We start from the raw sequence: 23181 nt of genomic DNA on the forward strand, positions 1-23181 counted from the left end.
CTTTACATTTCTGGTAAATTGGAGTCGATACTTATAACAAATCTTTATGAAAAAAACCCAAATAACGTGAAAAATTGTAAAAAAAATCATTTTTCCAACTTTGAAACTTTTTTGCGTATACAGAAAGTGGTTATACCACATAAATTATATATTAAATAGCATTAGCAACATGTCTACTTTATGTTGGCGGCATTTATTAAACGATCTTTCATTTTTTTTTAGACAATAGAAAGCTTAAAACATAAGCAGCAAATTTCCAAATTTTTAGTAAAATTTCAAAATCAGATATTTTTAGGGACCTGTTCAGGTTTAAAGTGTATTTGAGGGGCCTGTATGTTAGAAAGCCCCACAAAGCACCCCATTTCAGAAACTGCACCCCCCACACTCTGCAAAAGCATATCTAGAAAGTGTTTTAACCCTTTAGGGGAGTCACAGAAATAAAAGCTAAGTGTGTAAGAAATTTGAAAATTTTAATTTTCCGTGCAGAGATTTTATTGTAATCCAATATTTTTCATATTTATAAACCTATTACCAGAGAAATGCACCCCAATATTGATTGCCCCGTTTCTGCAGTTTATAGAAATACCCCATATGTGGCCCTATTGCGCTATTTGACGCAACCACAAGCCTCAGATATAAGGGAGCGCCTAGTGCATTTCAATGGCTCCGTTATATTTGGTCATTTCTGACTGTACCACTTCAGGTTGGCAGAGGCTCTGGGGTGCCAAAACCTAAAAAACACCCCTAAAGGGACACCATTTAGAAAACTACACCCCTCAAGGAATGTAACAAGGGGTGCGGTGAGCATTTGGACCCCACAGGTGCTTCACAGATTTTCCGAACAATATGGCGTGAAAAAAGAAAAATTTATTTTTTACACTAAAACGTTGTTCTAGCCTTCAATTTTTCATTTTCACAAAGGGATAAGAGGAAAAAAAAGACACAAAACATGTAGTGCAGTTTCTCCCGAGTACGGAAATACCCCACATGTGGCGATAAAGTGCCAAGGGGGCGCAGGACGAGCCTCCAAAGGGAAGGAGCGCCAATTGGCTTTTGGAAGCTAGATTTCACTGGAATGGATTTCAAGGGCCATGTCGCATTTACAGAGCCCTCGTGCTGCCATAACACTGGAAACCCCCCACAAGTGACCCCATTCTGGAAACTACACCCCTCAAGGAATCTAACAAGGGGTGCAGTGAGCATATGGACCCCACTGGTGACGGGCACAAATGTAGAAAAATGTGACGTGAAATTGAAAATTTTCATTTTTTCACTTTCACGGCACATATGTGCCCGTCATCCAGGGGTACATATCCTCACTGCACCCCTTGTTAGATTCCTTGAGGGGTGTAGTTTCCAGAACGGGGTCATTTGTGGGGGGTTTCCAGTGTTTTGGCAGCACGACGGCTCTGTAAATACGACATGGCATTCATCATCTGTTCTAGCCAAATCCAACCTCCAAAATCCAAATGGCGCTCCTTCCCTTCGGAGGCTTGCCCTGCACCCACATGGCGCTTTATGTCCACATGTGGGGTATTTACGGACTCAGGGGAAATTGCTCTACACATTTTGTGGCTTTTTTTCTCTTTTAACCCCTTGTGAAAATGAAAAATTCAAGGCTAGACCAACATTATAGTGTAAAAAATGTAATATTTCATTTTCAAGCCACATTGTTCCACATTTGTACCCGTCACCAGTGGGGTCCATATGCTCACTACACCCCTTGTTACATTCCCTGAGGGGTGTAGTTTCCATAATGGGGTCACTTGTGGGGGGTTTTCACTGGCTTGGCAGAACAGGGACTTTTTAAATGCAACATGGCCTTTGAAATCCATTCTACCGAAATCCAGCCCCAAAAAGCTAAATGGCGCTCCTTCCCTTTGAAGGCCCGTCTTGCGGCTGCATAGTGCCTTAAGTCCACATGTGGGGTATTTCCGTACACAGGGGTAATTTCTCTACGCGTTTTGTTTTGTTTCTTCTCTTTTAACCCCTTGTGAAAATGAAAAAACCAAGTCTAGGTCAATGATTTAGTGTAAAAATGAAAACATTTTTACACTACATGTTGGTCTATACTTGATTTTTTCCCTTTTCACAAGGGTTTAAAAGAGAAAAAAAGCTCAAAGCGTGTAGAGCAGTTTGTTTCGAGTACGGAAACACCCAACATGTGGACATAAAGCGCATTGCGGCCGCAAGACGGGCCTCCAAAGGGAAGGAGCGCCATTTGGCTTTTGGAGGCTGGATTTGGCTGGAATGGATTTCAAGGGCCATGTTTCATTTACAAAGACCCTATGCTGCCAAGACAGTGGTAAACCCCCACAAGTGACCCCATTCTGCAAACTACACCCCTCAAGGAATCTAACAAGGGGTGTAGTGAGCATATGGACCCCACTGGTGACGGGCACAAATGTGGAACAATGTGACGTGAAAGTAAAAAATTTCATTTTTTCACTTTCACGGCTCAAATGTGCCCGTCATCAAGGGGTCAATATCCTCACTGCACCCCTTGTTAGATTCCTTGAGGGGTGTAGTTTCCAGAATGGGGTCAATTTTGGGGGTTTTCCACTATCTTGGCAACACAGGGCCTTTGTAAATGCGAGATGGCATTCACCATCAATTCTAGCCAAATGGCGCTCCTTCCCTTTGGAGGCTTACCCTGCACCCGCATGATGCTTTATGTCCACATGTGGGGTATTTCCATACTTGGGGTAAATTGCGCTACACATTTAGTGTTTATTTTATCTTTTAACCCTTTGTGAAAATGAAAAAATAAAGACTAGATCAATGATTTAGTGTAAAAATATATATTTTTTTTACACTAAATGTTGGTCCAGCCTTGATATTTTTCATTTCCAAAAGGGGTTAAAAGAGAAAATAAATGCAAAACGTGTAGGGTAATTTCCCCTGAGTACGAAAATACCCCACATGTGGACATAATGTGCCATATGGGCACAGGGCAAGCCACCAAAGGGACAGAGCGCCATTTAGAGGCTGGAATGGAGGACGGAGGCCATGTTGCATTTACAAAGCTCCTGTGCTGCCAAGACAGTAGAAACCCTCCACAAGTGACCCCATTCTGGAAACTACACCCCATAAGGAATCTAACAAGGGGTGCAGTGAGCATATGGACCCCACTGGTGACGAGCACATATGTAGAACATGTGCTGGGAAGATGAAAAATACTATTTTTTTTCACTTTCACAGCACAAATGTGCCCGTCACCAGGGGGGCATATCCCCGCTGCCCCCCTTGTTAGATTCCTTATGGGGTGTAGTTTCCAGAATGGGGTCACTTGTGGGGGGTTTGTACTGTCCTGGCCGCACAGGGGCTTTCTAATTGCATCATGGCATCCTCTAATGGGAATGGGGGCCATGCCTATTTAGTTGGGGAAAAGGAACAATTTTAATTAATTTGGGGGTATTGGGCCAATTAGAAGTTTATAAGGTTGAAAAGGACAGGAGTCCATCAAATTCAACCTGTGTTGATCCAGAGGAAGGCAAAAAACCCTAGTGAGGCAGAAAACAGTAGCCTCATCACAGGGGAAAAATTCCTTCCCGACTCCATAATGGCAATCAGACTAATCCCTGGATCAACGTGACCCCTGAAATAAGAATAAGGGACAGAATATTGAAAATTTAGAACTCCAATGACGTGTGGTACGCCTTGAAGCAATCCTTTATGCAGAGGCCGGGGTGATCAGGACAGGTGTCACACTGGTAAATGCTGTCCTTCCTGATCCCCCTTTTGTGGCACACTCTGCACTTCTTTTGGGATCTCCCCTTTTTTCCAGTGTGGGGGACTTCACCTGGAAAATGTTGTCCCTCTACGATACGGGGTCCTTCATATCCAGAAGCGCTGGGGCCCGCTCCGTGGCTGCAGAATATCAGGGCTTTGATTACTGCTTCCTGGAAATCAAGGAATTTCCCCTGGTGGCCGGCACATCGGTACAACACAAAAGCGTTGTACATCGCTGTTTGTACCAGATGTACGGCCACCTTTTTGTACCACGTTCTGGTTTTTCGCGTGGCGTTATATGGCTTGAGGACTTGATCTGAGAGATCAACTCCTCCCATATAATGATTGTACTCTAGAATACAATCAGGTTTGTTCACCACGTTTGTGGTACCACGTACAGGGACAGGGGTGGTGCTATTCCTGTGAATTGTGGTCAGAATAAGGACATCGCGCTTGTCCTTATATCTGACCAACAACATGTTTTCACAGGAATAGGCCTTGCACGCACCCCTTCTCATCGTTTCTCTAACAGGGGGACTTGGGAGGCCTCTTTGGTTTTTTCGGATCGTGCCGCAAGCTACAGTAGCTCGGGCAGCGAGTGACCGAAACAGGGGGATGCTGGTATAAAAGTTATCAACGTACAGGTGATAACCTTTATCCAGCAGTGGGAAGATCAGCTCCCAAACGATCTTCCCACTAACTCCGAGGATGGGAGGGCATTCTGGGGGCTGGATTTGGGTGTCCCTACCCTCATACACTCTAAATCTGTAAGTGTACCCTGAGGTACTCTCACAGAGTTTGTAGAATTTCACGCCATACCGCGATCTTTTATTGGGAAGGTACTGGCGGAAATGGAGTCTTCCTTTGAAGCTCAGGAGGTACTCATCTACTGAGATGTATTTCTCTGGGATATACATCTCAGTAAATTTGGATGAGAAGTGCTCTATGACCGTCCGTACTTTGTACAGTCGGTCATATGAGGGGTCATCTCGTGGGGGGCACCTTGCATTGTCATTGTAATGCAAGAATTTTAGGAGGGTTTCGAATCGTACCCGTCCCATGGCCATTCTGTAAAGTGGGGTATTATATATAATATCCCCACTCCAGTATTGCCGCATTGTGGGTTTTTTTACTAGGCCCATGTGCAGCAGGAGCCCCCAAAATTTAGTCATTTCGGCTGCATCAGTAGGGTTCCACGCCATGGGCCTAGCAAAAGAAGAGGAGGGGTTCTGGGCCAGGAATTGGTGCGCGTACAGGTTTGTTTGCGCCACCATCAAATTTACAAGGTCACCAGAGAAATAGAGTTTGAAAAAGTCTATTTCTCTGAGACCTGTGGGGTTAACCTGGATTCCCGCCGTTGCCGTAAAGCCAGGAATCCAGGGCTGATGATTTTGGGGGTCTGGGGTCCAGATGGGGTCACCTGTCTGGGGGACAGTGGGCGGGATGGGGTCACCTGTCTGGGGGACGGTGGGTGGGATAGGATGACGTGTCTGGGGGGCAGGGGGCGGGATGGGATGACTTGTCTGGGGGGCAGGGGGCGGGATGGGATGACTTGTCTGGGGGGCAGGGGATGGGATGGATTGACGGGGGGCAGCCCGAGGCGTTCTCCTTGGACGCCGTGGTGGATAATCATCATCACTGGATGATGATGATGAGGATGAATGGAGGAATGAAGGATCCCCCCATTCATCCTCACTGGCTGTTTCGGTGTCAGAGGCGATAAGTGCGTACGCCTCTTCCACCGAAAATCGTTTCTGTGACATTTTTATACGGGGATTAGGGTAGGGGGGTATGTAAATGTAATGTGGTGTAGTGTAAAGCTTTATTAGATGTATTGTAATGTAATGTGTGGTAGTGTAGTGTAGTGTTTTGTGTTTTACGTGTTTTTCACAGTAAGGGGGGGGGGAACCTACGCCAAAAAAAGAGTTGCTGATAAATGCCGCACTTATGTGCGGTACTTTTCAGCAAACAGTGGCGGTAGGATATAGAAAAAAAAAGGGTGAAAAGGGGGAAAAAAAAACCCTACGCCAAAAAAGCGGAGTTGCTGATCAGCGGCGCACTTACGTGCGATGCTGATCGGCACTCAGCGGCGAAAGGACGCAAAAAAAAAAAAAAAATTGAGGGGGAAAAAAAAAAAAAAATGCTATTTCTTCACCCCAAAGCCACTGATTAGTGTATGATATACACTAACCAGCCGCTAGGGGGCAGTACTACGTACCTGATGGAAATAGCCAAAGATCTCCGGAAAAAATGCGACAAGACCCGAACGAAGAAGCCGAACGATGACGTGGAAAGAAGCCGACGCCGAACGAAGACGCGGACGCCACGGAATCGCCGATTCGCCGCACCGGACGCTACGATCAGGTGAGTATGGTGCACTACACACCACACACACCTGCTCTGCTCACCTCAGGTAACCGACTGAGGCGTGCAGATCAAAGTAAAAATATTTATTTTTACTTTGATCGCCGCTATTGGCCGGCCGGGCTTGGCCGGCCAATAGCAGCGATCTGGGGGGTGGCACCATGGCCCCCTCTAGTATACACACTAATGATGATTGGTGCTGTCTCGGACAGCACCAATCATCATTAAATTCCGGGTCCCCGGGTCACCGATGACCCGGGAACCAGAAAATCACTGTAGTTGGCTGATTTGGATAAATCAGCCAATTACAGCGATCGTCGGCACGGAGGGGTTAATCACCCCCCCGTGCCGGCAAGCTACGGTGGTCTGCTGTTAGTAACAGCAGCCATCATTACCCGATCACCGCGTGTTTACACGCAGCGGTCGGGTAAACATCGGGCGTAAATTTACGCCCTGGTGCGTTAAGTACCAGGCTGCGAGGGCGTAAGTTTACGCCCGATGTCATTAAGGGGTTAAGGCAAGCCCTGGTTAAAAAAGATATAACCCTGTTTAACCCCCACTCATAATCTAAGCTTGTTTGTAATAGGTTCCTATTTCATGAATTGGGCCATTTGTCTGCAGGACATCCTGACACCCTGAGTAAATAGGTTTCCTCACTTCCTGGTCCACTCTGTCTCCACTCATGACTTTATACAGTGATCACCTGGCCGAGGGCAAGGAAAAACAACATCTCCTGAGTAGTATAGGGGAATAGATACACTGTTGTTTTATTTCAATTGCTGTAATCTAGATAGATAGATAGATAGATAGATAGATAGAGATCAAAAATAAAATTCTCAAGCAAAGTGTTTATTGCTTGAGAACGGTGTTTATTGTGACACTGAAACGTTGCTGTTTGCCTATGAGAAAATAAACCACTGATTGCTTCTACTTGGAGTGCTACTACGATTTTTTTTATCTATATCTGTGCACGAGGGACCCTTAGTGCCGTGGTTGGCACCCGCTCATCATTTTTCCTAACAAGTGCTGTGGATTTTTTGCATTTTTGTATAGATAGATAGATAGATAGATAGATAGATACTGTGTTTACTGTGCAAAGCAGAAGCAAATAAAGCCAGTGGTTGGCAGATACTACAAGAAAGGGCCAGGTACTCAGCAGTTGGTTCTGAGGTGCAATGCATGCTGGAAGGTGCAGTAATGGAAACGGGGATCATTTGTAAAAGTTTAAATCTGGGGCTAGGAGCAGCGTAGACAAGTGGGAAAGTGTCAAACAATTGGAAGGGAATTGGTGAGAGCACCTACATTCTTTTTGTGCATTTTATTTTTTTTTATAGCATGGCTGAAGTTCACCTTCAAGAGAGGAGGCGTGCAAGCCTCCTATAGACTGTCATTTTGACACAGAGGCTGGTGGGATTCCGCAACAGAGAATTCCGCCAGTTTTCCTCTGGGTGAGCTGAGCCTAGGATCAGGAGTCCAAGCGTAACCATTATTTCATATTTTACAATCATAGATTGTATCTGTGTTGAACTCTCCATATTCTGGATGTAACACCTAGAACCCCTTCCATTGCTCAGTTTTACTAAACCAATCCTACAGTGCCAATTTATATTGCTTTATCTTCACAGGATATACTTTAGATCCCAATGTTGCCGTAGAACCACAGGGAGCCCTGGGTTTTACTTCCAGTATATGGACAATTAAATTCAGGAATAATACGCCCATCTGAATGAGAGCTTAGCTTGAGATAAGTCACTTTCCTCACTATTATTAAAAATAAATCTTCATTCTTGGGTATTTCAGCAATTTGTGCATTTGAGAGTTATTGTATACTAACACAGTTAAATGAAAAATAGGAAAATTTGGAAATTGTGAACCAGAACAATATGTTCCACAATACATTAAATCATCCAGTCAAAGTTTTTTTTTTTTTAACAGTTATTGCTTTAACTTCCTAAGCTATCATACGTACAATTATTATTCTAAGGCTTTATATTAAACACTATACTACAACATATTATAGCATAATATAACTTATGTTTCCCAAATAAGCTGCTCTAAATCTATAGAAATCAGCTCCCCAAGGTTATAAATCATATTTTAGCTTGGCACATACAATATATTAGAAGCAAATCGGAAATAAAAAGTGTATCCAAGTTTAAAGATGAAATGACCTTGTATCTAGCATAATCAATTTTTAATGACTTTCTTCTTTGCCAGGTATTGTCTTATTGTCCAAGGGAATCTCATTTCTTTTTCCCTCAGAGACTTTTATATCAATCAGATTTGTTCTTTCTTCATATCTAGTCCAAAGTTACTTCAGACAAACATTAGATTTTCTAATAAAACATAGTGTACTTGGAATATTGTATTTAGTTTAGCTAAGCCAGGTTAGAATTATTAAATGTGTAATGTATATGTAGAATGATTTTTACAATATACTAACATGACATTGATATCCCTCTTAGCCATGTCAAGAAGCCATATCAATAATGTATGTTTGAGTTAAAGGTAGAAAATTAAAGAAATGATTCCAAAATTCAGGTTAAAACATTTTTTGATATATGTAAATTTTAAAAAATCTTTATTACGTACAAAAGGTCAAACAATAGCAAAACAATAATTATACTACATATGTACAATAGCCTGTCATGTCCCTGCCTCACAGCTAAAGTATGCTCCCCCCCGGTATGGGCGTCCCCACGCTGCCGATTGCAGGGGGCTGTCCCTATGCTGGAGACATAGGCAGAATTAACAATGATAATGATAAAAAATAAACAATGCAATCTATTCTTGTCTATAAGAAGATAGAATTAAATGAATATAAGCACAGTAAGACTATGTATAGTCTATATAGAAACTGGATTATGTTGTCTTTTGTCAAACTCCAGTATCCGATACTGTTACCAGGAGTATCTGCATAGATCAATTAAGCACCCTATTCCAACGCGTTTCCCCCTTTTTTCGGGTTACACGATATGCGGGTTCATCAGGGAGTATTTGGGTGTTCATGTATGGAATATAAGAGATATCTTGGTCCCAGATAATTCGTGTTCTGATTAATATTGATAGATCTTGCTTGAAAGCTTATGCTCATTCATGTGAATTGAGTCTCCTAAAAATCATATGAGGTCCTGATTTGTGGATATCTTTTATAAGTGTAGCAAGTGGCTTGATATGACCTTGATAGGTAACACATATGGCTAGGTAGATTTATCCAATATATTCAATATGGCGTCAGTCAGGTCTCTTAGTCAGATCCCTCAGTTTAAGATAACCACCAATATAGAGATAACTAAAAGGGTCTTACGGTCTAGGTGAGATTCGGGCTGCATCCCATGATGTAGAGAGCGCCAGACTGACCGGTGGGAAGGCACCAGCAGCTTAACTGCACAAAACAGTGAATGGACTCGACTCAAATAGGGAGAATAGAGTGTAGACTCACCAAGAACACCACCAACACCACCATTTTATGGCCCATGTTATCTGGCTACAGAGGACAACAATGACACAATGACACTATAAGGCAGCACAAGCAAGGGAGGCAAGGCCAACATGAATATACTGTCTGAAGAGTACTATGCATTGAATCTCAGCAGCAGACTTTTCTACTGGTCCCAATTGACACTTTGCCTTGTGTATGCGTTGCCTACAATGGAAACCGAAAGCTGATGCAAATGACTGAGGATATGCGTCATTGGACTGTTAGAATGAATTAAAGATTTGAATAGCTGGTCAGTCACACACAAAGCAAGCAAACTGTCAGTCCAGGCCAGTAGAAAATGTGCAGCAGGGATCAGTTCTCTTAATGACTTGGCAACGTGCTTAATCATTGTTCTTTAGTAAATAAAGATCTTACAGGAATGCAAAATTCCTGATTAGAAATACTGTTCAACATTGAGTACAGTTCTTTCCAATGAATAGCCTATGTGATTCAGATTTTTTTTTTTAAATTTACATTTTTATTGAGAAAGTTTTTCATTTTTACAATACAAACATTCGCTGATTGAACGATCGGCTCCGAATCAGTACAAAACATAAACAGAAATTTGCACAATCCATTATCAGTACAGAAAAAGAGTAATTAAAACATAGGGTAATTAAAACCTAAAAGCACAGTGAAAAGACATACAGTAAGCTCATAATGATGTAATGCTGTGAAGATACATAAGCTCATAATGATGTAATGCTGTGACACAGCTACCCAATCAATCAATAGCCTATGTGATTCCGAAAATGTTTACAAAACACTTTATTTACCAAAAATGACTCGTTACCCCTGAAAATAACTGTAAAGTCTTGGTCACTAGGTGCAGCAGTTAAATGGTTAATGTAACCCTTTCCTTGTTTTGCTGCATCTTTTATTTTTTTTCTTACACAGCACTTTGCAAAGTCAGTGCATCAGTAACCTTCATCACAGTGCCAGCCTGTTCAGTGTAGTGCACTTTCTCAAGCACTGTCATGGGCAAACTGCCCAGCTCTGGTCCTGCCCCCTGAAATAAAGATACCAAGAAATTGCTGTACACCATGGGCGGAAGCTTCTGGGGCTTAATAACATCCTCTTTTTGCTTAGCAATCAAAATAAAAGATGGAAACAGAACTAAAATTATTTTTAATATTTACCTGGTACAACTTATTGTGGATCCTTTCTCAATCTTGGCTCTAGGAGTTGTGAATTTTAAGTACAGTCTCCATCTCTACATTCTCTTTACACACTCAGATATGTTAATTATATTATTAGCTTCTCTCATTCATGTTCATGTTGTATGATTATTCAGTTTTTTATTTTCCTTAAGGTTTTTTTTATACTCCCTATGTGTGCATGTATGTGGAACATGTACATTGTTTTCTTTGCTGTGTAACCTTTACAATTGACCAAAACGGATTTAATAATAATAATAATAATAATAATAATAATAAAAAAGTACAAAATAAAACCAGAATTGAATCTTGATTTTTACAAGCTGCACAAGATCCAATTTTGGTGCTGTAAAAAGAGAAACTGATAAAGGTTATTTCTGGTAATTTATTTAATATGACAGATCCTGGAAACCTGTTGGGTTTTATCAGCTCCTTATGTGTACAGTTATTTCCGTATGCTTTGATTCCTACATGAGTACAGGTCATTGCATTTTTCTAACATTGTCCATAAATGTGATAAACAATCCTCTGGACTTGACACCAATCTCTGATGCACACTTTGAGACAGGAAGTGATAATCTTATTTTATTTAAAGCAAGGATGTACATAAACCCATAGGGACATTCACGAAAAAGTTTTGCGGGTGAGCCATAAAACGTGATATTACTTTAGGGCTTAGCTCTATAAATAAGAAAAAACATGTTGTTGGTGAAATCATTTTCGTTCAATTTTTTTTTTTCATTGTAAAACTATTTAAGACTATTTTGGTAAATCCCCTATGACACACGCTCTAACACCTGCATCTTACTGCTTTACATTGAGGCATATTAGGTATATCTCTGGATAACGTCTTTATGCAGATATATGTACTTGTGGATATTTGTAATTTATCCAAGACTTTCTTTTAAATTTGTTTCGCATATCTATGGCAAGTAAAACATTAGGTCAAAGAGGATATGTCACATTGGAGACATATCTCTACAACTTAGCCCCTGCTTCTACTGCTGCTGGTTATACTCCCTTGTCATTGTTACCTGGAATATTTTAAAGTAAGCTTACTATACATTACTAAGCCTCTGTTATGCCATTACTGAGCTGCCCGCAGATAAATGTTCCAGGGCCATTTAAAAATTGTAATTTATTTGAAAAGTTCTTGCTACATATTGGTTCCAGGGCTCATGATAGATGTGTAGAAGACATTTTGAGTGATTAAACAAGCACAAGCTCTGGACCAGCTATGAGTTTACACTTTGACATTTTCTACAAGTTGACACGTTCTATTTTTATTTATAATTATGTATGCAAGTTACTATGCTTTAAAGTGTTATATTCACATACAAAAGATTAGAAATGTCAAAGAAACATGTGCCAAGTTTTGATTGGTCAGGGTTTGGGTGTTCAGACTCCCACCAATTGCTAGAACAGTCCCTTACTTTTTCACTGCAGGAGACAGATTCTATAATCTTGGGTCCATCTCTTGCAGTAAGCTAGGGGAACAAGCAGTCAGCAAAATGAAAAAAAAAATATATGTTTTTGGAGCACAAAGGCCTCCTCATCAGGTACCTTAAAGGGAAACCATCAGCAGGTTAGAAGCATCTAAGCTACTGATATGTTCCCATTATGCCCTGGCTGGCTCGTCCCTTCTAATGAATAGTGGGGAAGCACTTAATCACTGCAGATTGACAGATGGATATTCATTAGAAGGGTCGGGCCATCCAGGTGAATGGGTGCTCTCAGGCTGCCCCCAGTGCACCAACCAGCTTCATTAGCATATGTGTAAACTAAAAAGTACACAAAAATGGCTCCAAGGGTGAAGGTAAGAACTTACCTTCATTCTCGGCACCCTGTCTGCTATAGAGAGATATCAGCAGGTTAGGTGCTTCTGGTTATGGTTCCCCTTGAACATAAATGACTGAGAGAACAATTTATATAGTGATATAGGTGCACTTTATCCAAATGATTTTTGGAGAAATTAGTACATGCAATACAAGAATAGCCTAAGAATATTCAGGAAACATTACACAACCTTCTTGATATATGTAGAAACCAATTTTACAAACTGAAAATGGAACTTTAAGCTGGAGTTGTGTTCTTTCCAAAAAGTGATGTCATTATCAAGGTGGATATCCACTGTAAATTTTTCCCTAGGAAGTAAATTATAAAATATGTCGTCCCTCATGCTTTTTATATGTTACAATTCACTCTGCACAAGTCTCGGCACATAATATTCTTTTTAAAACCCAGAATCAACATCAGAATTAAAGATTGCCCTTAAGGCAGCTTTAAGAAAGTGTTTGCCAAATCATTATTTTAATTATTGTGTATTCCTGAATAGTGAAAAGGATTGATTCTGTCACCGTCTAGCAGACCCTGCCAATGACTCATGATGCAGTATTATTAACCTTTTTGCAGATATCAATATTAGAATAAATAACCAATGCAATAGTGTTAAGATCCTTACAAGAAAAGTGGACCCTCTATTATTGGTTCGGTACTAGCCACACTACAGTCTGCAGTAAAGTATGGGCTTTGTGGTTGGATTTGTGGGTCACAGTATATGGAAATAGTAACTGATTGGCAGCAGAAGGAATAAAAGTGTAGTCATAAACTTAACCAAGGGTTGTGAGCAGAATGCCACAAGTCAGCGGATGAAACAAAGAAGTCACATGATGGATCAGGAGTCAGAACTAGAAAAAGCTTGTACTACAATAACAAAAAACTATAGAGTCCCATGTAGTTAAAAGAAAAGTCTGGTGAAATTTTTTATTAAAGAATTGTATTGCCCCTGCACACACACCCCCCCTCCCCACACACACACATAAAGTGCTTTTTCCCCTGCACTTACTACTGCATCAAGGCTTCACTTCCTGGATAACATGGTGATGTCACGACCCGACTCCCAGAGCTGTGCAGGCTGTGGCTGCTGGAGAGGATAATGGCAGGAGGACACTGAGGGACACAGGGCACTGGAGGTACCCTGAGCATCCCTCTGCCATCATCCTCTCCAGCAGCCACACCCTGCACAGCTGTGGGGGTTGGGTCGTGACATCACCATTTTATCCAGGAAGTGAAGCCTTGATGCAGTAGTAAGTACAGGGAAAAAAAGCACTTTACAAGCATTTCCCGTAATAAGTGTATATTGGTGATTTGTATAACTTTTGGGGGGCAATACAATACTTTAATAAAAAAATTTCACTGGACTTCTTTAAGTAGTAAGACTGTATATATAGTAAATATAATTGTATGTGTTTTGTTGACATTAACTTCTTCATTGTGAAGTATATGCTTTTATTTTATAGGTAAAATTTGAAACATTAATATTTTAAAGTATTGAAATTAACTTCAGCTTACCTTTGGGTGAAATGGCTTGGATTCCTTTGACTGACCTTGTCTTTTAAACTTGCAGATACATATTATAATTATGGTCAGTTCAGTGATTCACATCTGTATATGAGAATTAGAGGCACTTATAGTACCAATAAACCGTACGATAAAAGAGTGCACCATGCTGGTGATAGAGTTAAAAAGAGAGGTCATAAAAGAAATGGGGCATTGAAAGATGGCCTACAGACAAGATGCACAAAAGGAAGAAAGCCTTTGTCACTGAGGAAACAGAGAAGTGGCAGGTGATAAGCACCTTTGCTTCACATTTGTATCAGATCAATCTATTAAGTATACTGTATGCTTGAATATTTTAGTTTAGAAAAAGACAGGAATTGTTTTTTTTACCTATAGAATCATCTACATGAATTACATTTTGTCATGCTTCTTGTTCACTGCTATTATTTAACATTTTATAATTCTCAATTCTCATATTTGGATGCTCAGTAGTATGGAAGGCTGAGGATTTAGTTTTGCCTTTTGAGGTCTTGAGCGCAATGTTACTTGGGTCAGCTACAACCCGGTTGACATTTAAAGTATATAAAATATTTAAAGTATAACACAAAGTATACTGTATATTGTACAGCATTGTAATTAAGTCACCTGAGGGATATGTATTTAAATTTTGTGTTATGCTGATGATCATAGGTCAAAATAGCTTGGGATAATACTAGTGCACAAATGAGTATAAGTCATCAGTACAATTCAGTATGTGTCATAGTTCAAAGAGGTTATCCAGTGCTATAAAAACATGGCCACTTTCTTCCAGAGACAACAAGACTCTTGTCTCCAAGTTGGATGCAGGTTTTGAAACTCAGTTCCATTGAAGTGAATAGAGCCTAATTGCAAACCACACTTGCACTGGAGACGAGTGGTGCTGTCTCTGGAAGAAAGTGGCCATGTTTTTGTGGCACTGGATAACCCCTTTAAGTGAGAATATTCTATGCATAGACTGGAATAGAAACGGTATACAGTGTCGCTTTTCCAGACAGGATGCGTGATGTACTCTGGTGTCTGGCGCTGAGCAGCTCTCTCAGGAATATTACCATGAAAGATGGGAGTCGTAGTCTGTAGTGGCTTCAACTACTTTAATGATTACGTAAAACATACGTTTTGAGCAATACCTCTTCATCAGATAATTAAAAACCGTGCATACATCCTCTCTATTTATAATGAGTCCAGCGTGGGAGATTAAGGATTCGAATCTCCCGAGATTGAATCTCATTGGTTGTGACATCTTAATCAGTTCATTTATCTATTTAATTTCTAAACAACAATAAAATCTTGACTATATAGTCAATTATGTGATAAAAACAAGTTAATAAGAAAAAACATGTAAAAATACATAAAATTCATCTTTTATAAAACCGGTCTGGTTCTCATATATTCTGTATAGAAAGTGCCTATTACTAACTTCAGTTTTCCATCACACATCCAAGTGTGTTGTGGTGTACAGGTAAATGCCCTGACCTTAGTGGTTGGCATCCTATGTTCAAATCCCCCGCATGGTGGTTGTCGTCGAAATTATTTTGGTTTTGGTGGTTATAAGTATAGTGTAAAAGAGCGGTGTTTTTTTAATTGGATTGAAGAAAACAACTTTGAAGACAACCACCCTGCAGGGGATTTGAACATAGGATGCCAACCACGAGGGTCGGGGCATTTACCTGTACACCACAACACACTTGGATGTGCGACGGAGAACTGACGTTAGTAATAGGCACTTTCTATACAGAATATATGAGAACCAGACTTGTTTTATAAAGGTTAATTTTATGTATTTTTACATGTTTTTTCTTATTAACTTGTTTTTATCACATAATTGACTATATAGTGAAGATTTTATTGTTGTTTAGAAATTAAAGAGATAAATGAACTGATTAAGATGTCACAACCAATGAGTTTCAATCCCTGGAGATTCGAATCCTGAATCTCCCGCGCTGGACTCATTATAAATAGAGAGGATGTATGCACGGTTTTTAATTATCTGATGAAGAGGTATTCCTTGAAACGTATCATTGTTTTACGTCATCATTAAAGTAGTTGAAGCCACTAAAGACTATGACTCCCATCTTTCATGGTAAAATTCCTGAGAGAGACGCTCAGCGCCAGACACCAGAGTACATCACGCATCCTGCCTGCAAAAGCGACACTGTATACCTTTTCCTTCAACCGACCCTGTCGGATCCTCTGGTTGGCAGCGGGCGATAAAAAGCTTCTGGCGGTGTCGGGCTCGTAGCATGACCCGCTAAGGTGAGCAGCACCGATTCATTTATTTATCGGACACTGGACACTGCAGTATTACACTATATGCGCCGTGCGCTGTCTTCTCTCCTTTCCAGTGGACTGGAATAGACATACTTTACCTTTACATATATCCATTCAATAATAATCAGTTTTTTTTGTTCCAAAATGTGCTGTATTCTTAGACTTTTCCACTATTTGCTATTTAAAGTGTTTGAGATCTTGGAACTGTGTAAATTATTTTTAAACTGACTCTGCAAGTCTGTTATGGATTATAGTTATTTATGCTTTAGAAATGGAGACATGTTTTCTGATTTATAAACACTTATTGGCAATAGTTTTGCTAACATTATATCTACAATTTATATTATTCACTTCCATCATATTTCATTACTGCTATTGTTTTTTCTCAGTTAAAACACAACTTCTTTGTGGTTGTTAGCTGCTGCTTGTCTATATATCTTAAACATAGAGCTTGACTGTGTAATCTTGTAAAAGCTATGCACAGCTTGATGACTTAGAGCTGGGCACATTTATATGGGATTTCATGCACTGCTTTTATATTGTTAAATTGAGATCACAATGTGAGAAATAAAATGGTTTAGTATGATCTCACTTGAACTGAAATTGGTAGATATGAATAATAGTACCTGCATTTTTGTTCTTTATTGCATAGTAGCAATGTCCTCAATACAGTACAACCACCAAAGAAATGGAAACCAACGCACAAACAGCCGTAGAGTTGCATTAGATGCGAGGGATGTAAGAATTGCCTCCCCAAGGCAAAGGCTGGTTATTGGCTTATTGTACATTCCTAAGAACGTTCATTCCCAATAATTGGGAATCGGCCAATAAACAAGAAAACACCTGTTCATCAGCTAATCCTTGGAAAAAACTGTTCTTTTAATTTTTTAATGAAAATCGTTATACAAAGTGAATAAGGGTTCACATTGATTTAGGATAAAAGCAAGAATCTAAATGTCCTATTCTCTGTCATGTTTGTAGTTTTGTAAGTCACAATATGCCCACACTGCAGTATATTCTACTACTATTATCAATTAATACAGTAGGTTGGTATGTGATCTGGTAGCCTTGGACTGTCTGGGTACTTTTTTTCCCTCCTAGTGTGTACTGGTCATTAACCCTTAGAGGACTAGGCCAATTTCAATTTTTGCATTTTCGTTTTTCCATCCTTGTGCTTAAAAGGCCATAGCACTTGTATTTTTTCACCTAGAAACCCACATGAGCCCTTATATTTTGCGCCACTATTTGTACTTTGCAATGACAGGCTGAATTTTTTCACACTGTGAAACCAGAAAAAAATTCAAAGTGTGGTGAAATTGAAAAAAAAAAAAAGCATTTCTTTTATTTGGGGGGTATTCGTTTTTACGCCTTTCACCCTGGGGGTATAACTGACTTGTAATATATGTTCGTCAAGTTGTTACGATTACATCAATATGTAACATGTATAACTTTTATATTATCTGATGGCCTGTAAAAAATTCAAACCATTGTTAACATATATATGTTCCTAAAAATCGCTCAATTCCCATGCTTATAGCGCTTTTATCCTTTGGTCTATGGGGCTGTTTGAGGTGTCATTTATTGCGCCATGATGTGTTCTTTCTATCGGTGCCTTGATTGCGCATATGTGACTTTTTGATCGCTTTTTATTACAATATTTCTAGATTTGATGCGACCAAAAATGCGCAATTTTGCACTTTGGGATTTTTTTGCGCTTACACTGTTTACCGTGCGAGATCACAAATGTGATTAATAGTTCTGGCGATTACGCACGTGGCGATAGCAAACATGTTTATTTGTTTATTTTTATTTATAACATGGGAAAAGGGGGGTGATTCTGACTTTTATTAGGGGAGGGGGCTTTTTACTAATAACATCACTTTTATTTTAACTTTTACACTTATACTAGAAGCCCCCCTGGGGAACTTCTAGTATAGGTTCACTGATCTCTCATTCAGATCTGTGCTGCATAGATATGCAGCACAGATCCATAAGATAGGCACATTGATTGCTTCCAGCTGCTGCAGCCGGAAGCAATCGAGTGCCGAGCCGGGATCGGCGCCATTACGGCGCTGACCACGGAAGGGGTAAGATGTGTGGATCTCTCCTCCGGGACAACGTCCTGGAGGAGCGATCCTCCCCACTAGACACCAGGGAACGGCTGCATTCGGTAATCGGATGCAGATGTCAACTTTGACCATGCCCGCTAATACCCGCAGTCCCGGGCTACGAGCACCACCCGGGACTGCGGCGGTTCAGAGCGCGGCCGCCACGTGGCCCCACTCTGAACGCGGAGAGGCGGCCCTAGACGTACGGTACATCCAGGGTCGCCTAAGGGTTAAGATTTTAAATACTATTTTTACCCTAACAGAGTGTGAAACCTTGCGATGTAGTATGTCCCGAGACATTGGAGTGTTTGGAACAGCTTCTCTGTTTTTAGAACCTATCCTTGCTTTTAGATTGGATGATGATTGACTGTGAGTGTTGGAAAAAAGTCACAAAGCTCTTACACAATGCACTGTAAAAAAGTCACCTCCATTATTTACTGGTTGTACATGAGTTTTTTGTTGTCAGTGATATCTTTATACATTCATATAGTACATTATTGTCTATTTGGCAGGAGAAGCTCTTGGGTAAAGAATATGGTTGTGTATCAAAGTAACTTTAGTTTTGATGTTTATTTTCTTAATGTGTAGACTGCATGGTGTCCATAAGAAGCATAAATAACATTTACAAAGCAGTATACCTATGCCAAAATGTCACTAAATTTACATGAGGTAGTGAACAAGTCATAATAAGAACGGATAGGTCTACATGCTTTACTCAGTTCCTAAAACCTTTCCAGGATTTGTTAGGACAACAAACATTCTAAGTTCTGTCTTTTTAATATGAACTTTAGACCTTTTGCAGAATCTGTGGAGTTTAAAATCCAGCTCTGAACTGTTTGCATGTGTTCTGGCTTTACCTTGTAGCACAAGACTGAAGGCTTGTGGGGATACAGTATTTAGAAACAAGTCATGGATGCTTTCCAGCATGCAGCAAGTACTGTATTTTAATATAACAGTTTGCAAAATTGCCATAGAAGTCTTTAGTGTATCAGTGTAAGTCAAGTGGGAGCACAATTTACTAGAACATCTGCATGGTTCCTGTTGGAAGAAAGTGAAAGGTGTTCACCAAGAAAAGATTGAATTACTTATAACACTGTAACTATATGAAGAGTGGGCTTTATTTACTTCCAGGTGTTGTGCCTTATTTTCAAAACAGCCATAAAGGTATAATAAAGTAGATAAGCCCCACTTCTATATCCCATTTTTAAAATAAAGTCATGCACAACCATTTTAGTACATATTTAGCAATAATCCTTGACTTGTGGTACAACTATGGGTTTCATAGTCAAGCAAAAGTTATGCCTCCATATAGCTCACATATAAATTGCACTGAAACATACTATTGTCATTGAGTTTTTCCTTTCGAATTGAAATGCGGGCACATTCGGGTGTGCCCGCGTTCCAATTAACCAGAGCAGACATGGCCGCAGCCGCACTTTACATATTCAATGAATAGCGGTCACATAAAATTGACCTGTCAGTTTTCAGTATGGCTGCGTGAAATACCAGCCAGAGTATATACACTCCGGCAAGGATTCCATAGAACACAATGTCATTTGACACTTTCAATAAGAAGCGGCCGCTGGTGTAGACTGCAACAATGGCAATAATTTATTGAAATAACTTATTGTGTAAACAGGGCCTAGATTTATTCCTGACTCCTGACATTACAGGCCCTGCCGGACCACATCTCTGACTTCTCTAAGTGCCGAGGAGTCGGAGGCACCACTTCATTAAGCGGGGAACCAGTTATACACCTCCCCATAAGCCCTCCTTCATTTACCTCACAGCTCTGTCACAGGGACACCTAAGATGGCGCCGACACGAGGTGCTGCTGCTGAGGCACACACAGAGGAAACACATACCTCACAAACCCCAGTGCCGGACCTCTGTGACACCATAATACCAGGACTAAATATGTCTTGCAGGGCACTGGCAATTCAAGTGTCCAAAATGATATTAAATGACATAAAATCCTCTCTTGAGGCCACTATAGTTTCCTCCCTAGCAACCATACAGGGAGATATAGCAACGCATACCTCACAGATTACTGAACTTCAGGAGAGAGTCAGCCTGTTAGAAGATGAAATACATTCTACAAAAATAAAACTACAACAGAATATGAATGTCACAGCTTCAATGCAAACAAAGACTGATGATCTAGAGAACCGCTCTAGGCGCAACAATTTACGTATTATAGGTTTACCTGAATCCATTCCAGCCATGCAATTACATGCTATATGTTCTCTAGAAATTCCCCAAGCCTTGGGTATCCCAGGTCACATTACTGTGGAAAGAGCTCACCGTGTGGGACCCCCACCAGCGAAACGAAAGCAAGATGCAAATCAAAAGGAACAGAAACCCAGACAAGTGATTGTCAAGTATCTGAATTATAATGATAAAAACAACATTTTACAAAGCTTTAAAAAAATCTACAGTTGATGTTGCAATTCGTGTCCACAAAATCCTCATGTTTAATGACTACTCCGCAGCAGTGGTTCAAAAACATAAAGCTTTCGCACACATTTGCTCGACATTGGTAAAAAATCAAATACGATTTGCTCTTCTTTATCCTGCCATACTGGAAGTTTTCAAATCGGATGGTTCAGCCTCTCTTTACAGTTCTCCTGAGGAAGCCATTTCTTCCCTTAAGGCTGGGTTCACACTATGTATATTTCAGGCAGTATTTGGTCCTCATGTCAGGTCCTCATAGCAACCAAAACCAGGAGTGGATTGAAAACACAGAAAGGATCTGTTCACACAATGTTGAAATTGAGTGGATGGCCGCCATATAACAGTAAATAACGGCCATTATTTCAATACCACAGCCGTTGTTTTAAAATAACAGCAAATATTTGCTATTAAATGATGGCCATCCACTCAATTACAACATTATGTGAACAGATCCTTTCTGTGTTTTCAATCCACTCCTGGTTTTGGTTGCTATACAGCCTCACAAATACAGCCTCAAATATACATAGTGTGAACCCAGCCTAAAGATGTAAAGGGTCTCACTCCACCTATTCAAGACAAGCACAAGAGACGACGTTCGGATAGTCCTACTGACACGGTAGAAAAAATGGAATGATTATGAACTCCATCTCTATTCTGTTGGACGCTATGCTGCTCATTAAAACTGAGTATTTTTTCTCTATTTTGTCCTATATATGTTGACTAAATACTTTATTAGGGACACCTTGTTACTACATTATTATTTTCTTTAGTCTAGGTAGTAATGCATTTGGTGGTGTGTGTGTCTGTGTGTAAGTATGTATTTATGTATGTATATATGTATATGTGTGTGTGTGCATGTATATGTATGTATATGTAGAATTCCACCTTGTATGGTTTTAAGTTTAAGTACAACTTCTTTAAGTACTAATCATTATATACTGGCTCTTCCTTTAATCTTATTTTATTTATTTGCTTCCCTGTGACAACTCACACATTTCTCAGGAGGGTAGGGATGTGTATGTTATTAATTTTAATATATACTCATTTAGTGGAGCGGAGGTTGATGTGACCTCTCCACCAGTTATTTCTCTCTTTATTTCTTCTCCATAATGCGGAGTTTGCGAATGCTCCGAACATTGGACAATACGAAAAAAGTGAAGTCCACATCTCACTTTATTCGCTTAGATTATATTGTTAACTGTTTTATTCTTAGGTATATCACCTTTAGTTTGTCTGAAAATGCTACATGCTATCCTCTTTTTCTGCCTCCTCTTCTATTAATATTTTATGAAATTAATCACTTGGAATGTTAAGGGACTACGTTCCCCATCTAAGAGGACTTCTATACTGAAACACCTTAAGAGACTTAGGGCCGATATAGTATTATTGCAAGAAACACATTTAACTGAATCGGATTATTTCAGACTCAAACGTTTTTGGGTAGGTGCAGTTTATGGTTCACCAGCTATTAACCGTAAAGGCGGAGTAGTTATTCTTACTCATAAAAATTTTGCCTGTACGGTATTATCTCAATATCAAGATGATGAAGGCAGGATATGTCATCTTCTTATTGACACTCCAGCGGGCAAATATAGCATATATAACGTTTATGGTCCCAACACTCAGAGACCTGATTTTTTTTTTAAATTGGAAAACCTCATTCTGCAAGATGACAATAATCTTAAAATAGTTGGTGGAGACCTAAATACTGTTATTAATACAACTGAAGATAGAAAAAGAACTAAGACCCCTACTGTATATACTTCATCAGATAATATTTTATCCAACTTCCTTAATTCTACCTCCCTATCTGATTCTTGGCGTCATCTACACCCAGATGGTAGAGAATACTCTTTTTATTCTCACTCCCAAACTGCCTGGTCAAGAATAGACTACTGTTTAGTGTCACTGGACTCTCTTGGCAGAGTAGAAGACTCTGAAATTCATGATATAGTAATTTCGGATCACTCCCCTGTTAGTTTACAATTAAGAGATATTTTTCAGAAGGGATCCGATATTATTTGGAGATTTCCTTCTCATTTAGCTAATGATGAATCAATCTTCATCTTCAACTTTCCCAAGATCTGCGCTCTACATACACTCTTTTCCTGTCTTCCCCTACAGATGACAATAAATCTAAATGGACAGCAGCTAGACAAGCTTTTGAAATTGCACAGGAAAAACTCAATGCTATATAGAGATCAATACATATCCCGTTTATTCCGCAATGGTAATAAAT

The 23181-nt window shown here is 40.0% G+C and overlaps 1 protein-coding gene across 6 annotated transcripts in view; it reads left to right on the forward strand.

The window, feature by feature from the left end:
* The window catches only part of THSD4 (thrombospondin type 1 domain containing 4), a 527908-nt gene that overhangs the window by 164488 nt on the left and 340239 nt on the right, over positions 1–23181 (forward strand). The window lies entirely within an intron of this gene.

The sequence above is a fragment of the Dendropsophus ebraccatus genome, chromosome 1 (genome assembly GCF_027789765.1).
Source record: "Dendropsophus ebraccatus isolate aDenEbr1 chromosome 1, aDenEbr1.pat, whole genome shotgun sequence".
NCBI classification, from domain to species: Eukaryota; Metazoa; Chordata; class Amphibia; order Anura; family Hylidae; genus Dendropsophus; species Dendropsophus ebraccatus.